General features: G+C 35.2%; 2 pseudogenes; one reads left to right on the forward strand and one right to left on the reverse strand.

The window, feature by feature from the left end:
- Positions 1–2,476: 2,476 nt before the first annotated feature.
- Positions 2,477–5,439, forward strand: LOC104108365 (polygalacturonase-like; annotated as a pseudogene).
- A 206-nt stretch (positions 5,440–5,645) lies between these two features.
- LOC104108366 (probably inactive leucine-rich repeat receptor-like protein kinase At5g48380) lies at positions 5,646–8,266 on the reverse strand (annotated as a pseudogene).
- Positions 8,267–9,181: the final 915 nt, after the last annotated feature.

A 9,181-nucleotide genomic window follows, 5' to 3' on the forward strand; every position in this document is an offset into this window, starting at 1 on the left:
ATTTAATGCCTTGGTAACTGGACCGACGGGATATTTGTTACATACGTCATAATCGGGCTCGTCGTTGACATCAACATCCACCAAGTCGGAGTTCGGAAATTCATAGCGTTTCTCGTCATCTTCTTTTCGAAAAACAAGGGGACTATCTATATTCGGTCAAAACCGAGTTTGCCCTTCGTATGATTAATCGAGATTGGAACATGATGGTCTGAGGGTCATCATTATAATATCGAGCCATGGTGCGAAGTATAGGTTGTCAAGCTCGAGACCTAGAGATCGATCAAGATCGAGATTGGCCAAGATTGAGATCGAGCCAAGAAACAAAAAAGTCGTTATAGCCGCAATTAGGGGGAGAATCTCGGCGAAATCACGGCGCAAATCAAGGAGAGATTAATTAATTAATCTATCATGGGATCCCAACTATGTATTTTTAATTATATCCAAAATAGAATTTTTTTACTATATTAAGGGTTGTTATCACCTGTAGAGGGAGGATCATATTCATTAAGATTTATAGAACATCAAGCAAATACTATCCTTTTTGGGGCTTTGATATTGAGTCATATTGTTCTTCTATCAATCACTCTCCATTCAATTTGATGGTGATAAAACTTGAAGGCATATGCTAACTAATTCATTCGGTTTGAATTCATTTCTTTTACAGCTAATTTCGATATTCATTTACTTATTTTTTTCGATTTGTACCAAGTTATACCACGTATCCTTGGATCTACATATAAATTCAATTGCTATCCGTTTTTCGGGTAAACAATGACGGGGTAATTTTTTTTTACTTTATTAATTTAGTTTATTCGTTGTATTGAACATGAACCTAGAATCACAAATACCGAAAACATAACAAAATAAGTTCACTATTTGAGGAAGAAAAAGTTACTCCATTTAATATACTATAGTGTAATTTTTTACACTAGCAGTTAGAGTATACATAGGTCGGGTTCGTTCGAGTTTTTCAATTACCAAACCAAACCAGTTATGTCGGGTTATTAAATCTAAAGACCAAACCAAACCAATAAAAGTCGAATTTTTTAATCTCGGATTTTTGGATTTTTTCGGGTTTTTATTCAAAAGTCTTCATAGCACAAAATACAGAATTTGTGTTCCAAATATTTCTTTAATCCTAGTAAGACATAACTTTATAAGATGTTTTCAAGAAACTAACATAAAATATGAGATGAGTCATGGCATTGTACTAAAATTTTCAACAATAAATATAATAAAATCGCATAAAATAAATATTATTAATAAGTCATAATGAAAATAAACATAATCTTAAATTACTAAGTTGCTAAAATAAGTACGACTAATAATTACTATTATTTACATGACTAAATATTAAAAAAGAAAAGTTGAGCATTTTATCTAAACTATGAAAAAACTAAAAAAAATAAATATTCAACATTACTGTCATTCCTAGTACAATTGAATTGAATGTATTTTATTAGCATTAATATTGATTTGATTTTGGTTTGGGATTTATTTGAGTTAGTAACATTTATGGACTATAAAACTTATTGGAGCATTCAAAAATTATAAGTCCAATCTTGAAATAATACATTAAAAGACAAATTATGAAAAAGTTTAAGAAATATTTATAAATTACAATAAAATAAATATTTTAATGTATTGAATATATTTAAAATTTCTATACATGTACTATCGGGTTGATTTGGTTTCAGTTTGACTTTTTTTTAGTTAAAACAAAATCAATTATGGTCGGATTTTTTTCCCAACACCAAACCAATTCAAACTAAACCATATATGGGTTTTTTTTCTCGATTTGACTCGAATTATCAGTTTGGTGCGATTTGTCTGATTTTCTTTGTACACTCCTACTAGCAGTGTTATTTAATCTGTTATAGTAGGTTGAATCTCTTAGTCTTTTGGTTATAGCAGTTACTATAATTATATTTTAGGCGGATGTAATAGTGTAGAACTTCTTTTACACTATTAATATTGTATAGAAGTAAACTCATAAAAAATCTGTTTTTTTCTTCTTTTTCTTCTTCTTTCTCGTGGGTCGTGGGTTGAAGAAGTTTATATGGAGTCTTTAGTAACTGACTTTCGGTTTCTCTCATCTCAAAAATACTCTGTTTTCAGTATTATTTTTTTCTGTTTAATGAACCGAAAAAAGAAAGAAAAAAGGAAAACCAAAAGACTTCCAATCAACATAAGCTCAAAGTGCTTCCTTTAGTTTCTTGCAAAAACTTTCAGTTAGTAGTAATTGTTTTAATCTGTCTTTTTGTGTCTAAAGTCTTTAACACGTGACCAAGATATGCTAATGTTTCTCTTCTTTCTCAAAATATTTCGATCTTGAAGTAAAGTAAGTTGCATTTTTCAATTTTCTTTCTTTTTATTCCACTTGTATTTCACAAAATACCACTCTTTCATGAAGGGTAAAACTGAATAGTAAAAAGAAAGAAACAAGTTGTAGAGCTCTATTATAAATATCTCAACTCAAACTGCTCAACCACTCATCATCTCAACTCTAATAATATTCTCTGTTTTAGTCTTTGATCACTTCATATCTCATCAAAATATGAAAATGGAGAACCCCATTTTTTCTCTTCTTCTTATTTCACTTCTCTCCATTTTCTTGACTGAAGCCATAGCTGATGTTGTGACATTAAATGTTCTAAATTTGGGTGCAAAACCAGATGGACAAACTGACTCAACAACGGCTTTTTGAACTGCTTGGGCAGCAGCTTGTGGCTCTTTAAAACCAGCCACTATATTTGTCCCACAAGGAAAGTATTTGGTTAAACAAGCACATTTTAAAGGAAAATGCAAGAATAGAGCCATAACATTCCAAATTGATGGCACACTTATTGCACCCTCTGATTATAATGTGATTGGAAATTCCAAAAATTGGATTATGTTTCAAGGTGTTGATGGAGTTTGTATTCATGGTGGGATTCTTGATGGCCAAGGAACTACTTTGTGGATTTGCAAAGCCTCCGGCAAGAACTGCCCGAGCGGTGCTACTGTAAGTCGTAAAATTTTTATGCTATCAGTGTATTTTAACTTGTTGAAGGGAGTCTTGGCGTAACTTGCCGTCATTTGAGCAGGAAGTCACGGGTTCAAGCCGTGAAAACAACCTCTTGTAGAAATATAGGGTAAAATTGCGTACAATAGACCCTTGTCGTCCGGCCCTTCCCCGGACCCCTTGCATCGCGGGAGCTTAGTACACCGGGCTGCCCTTTTTAGTGTACTTTAACTTGTTGTAATTATATGTAGTTAAACTTTTGTATAATTAAGTGTCTTACTTGTACACATTGTTAAAAATTTCATTAATGACTTGGTGTGGTCAATAGAAGGTTAATTATTCTGGTCACATTGGGAAAACAAATCCAAAACTTGTTCATTTCTCGGAATTAGCAATTTTCTAGATGAGTGTAGCGTTTCCTTTAAATAAGGATATACAGCTACTTTATGTAAGTAACTGTCCAAGTATTTTCAACCCTGGTATTATGGTTTATTTAATTTTTTCAAATGTAGGATTAAATTCTCTTGTGATAATAAGGAGTTTTGACCTTAGACTATAAGAATTTTAAATGCTGCTTTTGAACTGAAATCAATAACCCAATTTCTTGCTTCATAATGTTCAAATGCTGACTTAAATTCTTGTTATTGCAGAGTCTGGGATTTTCCAACTCAGATAATATAGCAATAACAGGACTAACTTCATTGAACAGCCAAATGTTTCACATTGTCTTCAATGGGTGCAAAAATGTGAAGTTGCAGGCTGTCAAAGTTTTTGCCTCTGGCAAAAGCCCGAATACTGATGGTATTCACGTTCAATTATCGTCTGACATCTCGATCTTGAACTCGAAAATCAGTACCGGAGATGATTGTATCTCCATTGGTCCTGGAACTACTAACTTGTGGATCCAAAACATGGCTTGTGGCCCTGGCCATGGAATCAGGTAATAATAATTAAGTAATAAGTGGGATCAGTAACTTGGAAAATATTAAAGAGGGCCTTGGTGTAACTGGTAAAGTTGTTGTCATATGACCAAGAGGTCACGGGTTCGGACTATGGAAACAGCCTTTTGCAGAAAAGCAGGACTGCATACAATAGACCCTTGTGGTCAGATCCTTTCCCGGACTCCACGTATAGCGAGAGCTTAGTGCACCGAGTTTCCATTTAGTAACTTGAAAAATAAGGCAGGTGTATTATAACAGATGAAAGCCGACCCCAACTTGTTTGGGACCGGGGCGTAGTGGTTGTTGTTAGATAAAATATATTGATAAGTGTAAAAATATTGACTTTGTCGGTGAATAAGTTAAATCCCTAATACAATAATATGGTGGTGAATTTTGTTGCAGCATTGGGAGTTTAGGCAAGGATTTTCAAGAAGCAGGGGTGCAAAACGTGACAGTCAAATCAATTATATTTAAGAACACACAAAATGGTGTTAGGATCAAAACATCGGGCAGACCAAGTACTGGCTTTGTAAAGAATGTTCTTTTCCAACATGCTACAATGGTTAACGTTCAAAATCCAATTGTTATTGATCAGAATTATTGTCCATATAACAAAAATTGTCCTGGCCAGGTATGAATTTTTATTTAACCATTAAAGTTAGCGCTACATTCGCCAGATATTTCCTGATTTTCTTGTTCAATAGGTGTCAGGTGTGACAATTAGTGATGTTACATATCAAGATATACATGGAAGTTCAGCAATGCGAGTCGCGATGAAATTTGATTGCAGTAAAAGAAATCCATGCCGAGGAATAAAATTGGAAGATGTACATCTCACTTATAAGAATCAACCAGCTGCTCAAGCTTCTTGTGCTAATGCTGCAGGAACAACTTCTGGCATAATTCAGCCAACTAGTTGTTTATAAGGGAAAAACAAAGAAAAGGGGTTCTTTCCCTTTTTTATTTTCATTTTTTAGTATATTTAGCTCTTAATTTAGACAAGAGAGCAAGTGGTTTAATTTAATTGCTCAGACTAAGTGCTTACTTGAGCCTGTGGTGTGACTGGAATCGCCTGGCCTAGCATCTAATTAAAGACAGAAATTGTTATCCCCGTTATTCAATGTAATAGAATATCTTTCTCCTTTGCTCCATTAGAAGTGTCAATTAAATGCTTTAATTGTCACAGCTAACAAACTAAAATGTTCAATATTAATGTCTGAACTTTCTATAGGTTCCACTAATCTTATTAGTTCTGTAAAAGCATGTAGTTCTGTCTGCTCAAGGCTATTTTCAGCGACTGGCACCGTCGGATCACTAAGGCCAACTTACATCCATGCTCGACGGGTGGATCTTGCAGCTAAGCTCCCTTCTGCCTTTGCACTCTTGGGCCAATCTTCGTCCGGCCCGAGGAAAACTTTGCAAGCCTCGGTTACCTTTTGGGAGGCCTACACCCCATATAAACTGTCTACCTGAGACTGTCCCTTGGCCCATAGGTCCTAACACAAGGTTAGAATTCTAGCACTTCCTGAGTAGTATCTCACTGATGGCTCGGGCTCCCGGAAGGAGGCCGTATGAGGTGATAATCTCATATACGGTTCTGTAGAGTGGCAGTAAAGATGACTTAGCTGTCAACTTTCCACTATCACCCCAGAAAAACCAAACTCCGCCTTGCATAAAGTTGCAAGAGTACGATTAACCTATGGATTTGAAATCACTGCTTATATACCTGGTATTGGCCATAATGTACAAGAACATTCTGTAGTCTTAGTAAGAGGGAGAAGTGTTAAGGATTTACTCGGTGTGAGATATCACACTCTCAGAAATTGCCTATAATATTTCAAACTAAATAAATTCAGCATGAGTCTTTTGTGAACTCTTAGAAACTGCAAATGCAATCAAAATATGGCTTTCATACTTTAGTTTGGTCTGCTCCTGCTTTATCTTCTGATTAACCAGATAAACTATAGCACTAATCATATAGGCTTGAAATCTCACTTGCTGAGGGTATTTTTCGTACCAAGTCCTTTCGACCCTGAGAAATTGACCTCAGTGTGTCATACACTTCCAACATTGTTGGCCTTTTATTAGGAAAGAACTTCACACAGTTACAAGCTAATTCAAGAAACTGGAGGATTAAATTGTCGACTCCTTTTCCAAGCAAATGTCTATCTGCATCAAGTAGACAAGGCGAGTGATCAAATAGATTTCTCGAGCTGGTCAATTCATATGGTTCCTTCCCAGTTACCAGCTCAAGAAGCACAACACCAAAGCAGTAGATGTCTTGCTTGTAAGAACCTAAACCTGAATATTCAGCTACTGGAAAAAGACTCCAACTTAGTGCAGTGTCATTCTTACTCCAAAACTTGGCTTCCCAAAAATTGGATATTTTAGGTTCAAAATTTTGGTCTAGCAATATACACCGTGTGCTTATGCTCCCGTGTGTAATGTGTAATTCGTACCCATGATGAAGCCAAGCCAGGCCTTTTGCTACCCCAAGCGCAATCTTAGCCCTCAAATGGAAGTCCAAAATCTTGGCCTTATCTTCGGTTGAGTGCAACCATTCATGAAGATTTCCATTAGACATGTATTTGTAAACAAGAAATCTTTTTTCTTTTTCAGCACAGAAACCTATAAGAGGCAATAGGTTCCGATGTCTCAGGCCACCGAGAGTTGTTATCTCAGAGACAAACTCGTCCTCCAAATTCTCCCATTCATTGAGCTTCTTGATGGCAAGTGTCCAGTCATTTGGTAGAATTGCTTTGTACACTTTGCCCAACATTCCATTTCCTATTAAATAGTTTTCACTAAAACCAGAAGTTGCTTTTTCCAGCTCCTCAAAACTCATTCTAGTGACAAACTTCTCCAGCCTTAATATCTGTAAAGCAGCCTGTTAAATCATTGGAACATACAGAATAGAACAACAACAACAACCCAGTATAATCTCACAAGTGGGGTCTGGGAGGGTAGTGTGTACGCATACCTTACCCCCACAGAATAGAACAAAACATCGAAACACTTACTGTTATCAAATTTGTTCATTGAATAAAGAACAGCAGAAAATGTAAAGTGGCAGTCTATACGCGACGCTAGCAAAAAAATGGAACTTAACTAATGCAGGGGAAATATTGGAAATGTACGTAGCAGGATCTTTACCTTCTGGTTGCTGCGTAAGTCCTCTTCATCTGGCGAATCGCTTCCTGAAGTTAAATGTTCCTTTGCCCTCAGTTTCCATTTGTTGAATGAGACTATCTTGTTGATTACCTTGCTTGGAAATTGAAATAAGCGAAGGACTAAAGCCCACGTAAAGAAAAGTACCCAACCAACCACAAACGCTTTAATGAACGAAGCATGATCGATATGTTTCCATATCCAAGAATTCTCACATCCTTTCAAAGGCTTCCCACAAAGCTCAGGATTGTTTGCAAAACTCTCAGCTGTGATTTGTTCACTAAGAAACGATGGCACTGCCCCAGTCAAGTAATTGTTGGCTACACTGAATGTCCGAAGGCGAAGTAAAGAGCCTATTCTACTTGGAATTCACCTTCTAGATTATTATTGTCCAACCTCAGATCGTTAAGATGAGCACAATTAGCTATATCAGGTGGTATATTGCCAGAAAATGTGTTATTTGATAGATCAAGTATTACCACATAATCAAGTATCACTGAAATATCAGAAGGGATAGTTCCATACAACTTGTTGCCTGAAAGATCTAAAGCAGTCAAGCTTGTGCAATTTTGAATGCCACGTGGAAATTCACCAATTAATCCCATTTTTGGAAGCATAATTCTCAGTACCTTAGTCTCATCAGGATGCCAACATTCAATTCCTATAAAAAGGCAGATGAAACCTTCAGTAGAATTGCTGAAATCCCAAGAGTCCAAAGAATTGAAAGGGTCTTGTAATGAATCTTTTATTGATTTCAAGCAATGAATATCAGTATCTGTAGCACTGCAGACAGAAATTAAGGCCAATAATGTCAATACAAAGCCAAGAATATTGCTGACAAGAAAGAAAGATCTTGTTCTGAAATTTGAAATCTCCATAAATTTGAAAGACTTCCTGCTAAATCTTGAACGGAAAAGGGAATATTAGCACTGAAAACCTCTCTGGAGAATGATTAATACTTCAAATTTTATACTTAATGATGCAATGGGGTCAAACTCTTCAGATCAAGCACTCAACTTCGTTGTAGTTTACTGAAGCAACAAAAGTGTACAATTTTGGTCTTTACAACTACTATTTATTAATGATTCTTGACTTCATAGTTTGACGTTTTCAGAGCAAAGTTTCAATCATGTGGAAATTGGGATAAGTGAATATGGAAATGGCACTGTTGGGTTTGGGAATTATAAAGGGCAAATTATATATTTGGTCGATCAGTCAAAAATAATTATATCTGATAGCTAAATTTATAAAAATATATACTGATTGTGTATAAATTTTGTATATTATACACTAATATACAAAAACATGCATCATTTTGCCGGCTATTATTTTTTACGTGTAATTTTACCTTTTTTACACAAATAACCAGCTATATTCATTATTTACTTTTTCTCGCCAGTATACATGGATTATACATATTTATACACATATATACATATATTATATATTTATCGTCTATTTTAAGTGATTGAGTGGACGACTATTTAGGTTAATTCTTCTAAATATTATGCCACCCAAATTTGACTCCACTCGCATCAAATAGTATTTGTAAGCGTAAAAATTACACGGGGTGCCCTATTTAGTCGCCCCTATTTAATCTGTACCCATTTTTTAATTTTTTTTTTAATCTAGTACCCAAATTTTAGATAACTTCAGGCATTTTCCTCCTCCTCCTCCTCCTCCTCCTCCTCCTCTTCCTCCTCCTTCTTCTTCTTCTTCTTCTTCTTCTTCTTCTCTTTCCCTCTGAAAATAAAAGTGACCATGAATTCATATGGTATTTGTGAGCATATTTTAAGGTAGTTTAGGGTATTTTACAGTGGTAAGCTGTTGTGGCGCTTTATTTCTTTTACTACTGTTTAGGTTTCTTCTTCTTCTTCTCTACTGCAAATTGGGTTTGTTAGATTTATTATTATTTTGACAAAATTGATGATTGAGTTTGTTCTTGATGATATTTGGAGGTTTATGTTTCAAATTTGAGCTCATTTGGAGTAGATTTAAGTGTTAAAACGTGCATTGGATTGTTGAAATTCGAAAAAATATATTTTTGTTTATGGTAATTTGCACTTCA

The sequence above is a fragment of the Nicotiana tomentosiformis genome, chromosome 12 (assembly GCF_000390325.3).
Source record: "Nicotiana tomentosiformis chromosome 12, ASM39032v3, whole genome shotgun sequence".
NCBI classification, from domain to species: Eukaryota; Viridiplantae; Streptophyta; class Magnoliopsida; order Solanales; family Solanaceae; genus Nicotiana; species Nicotiana tomentosiformis.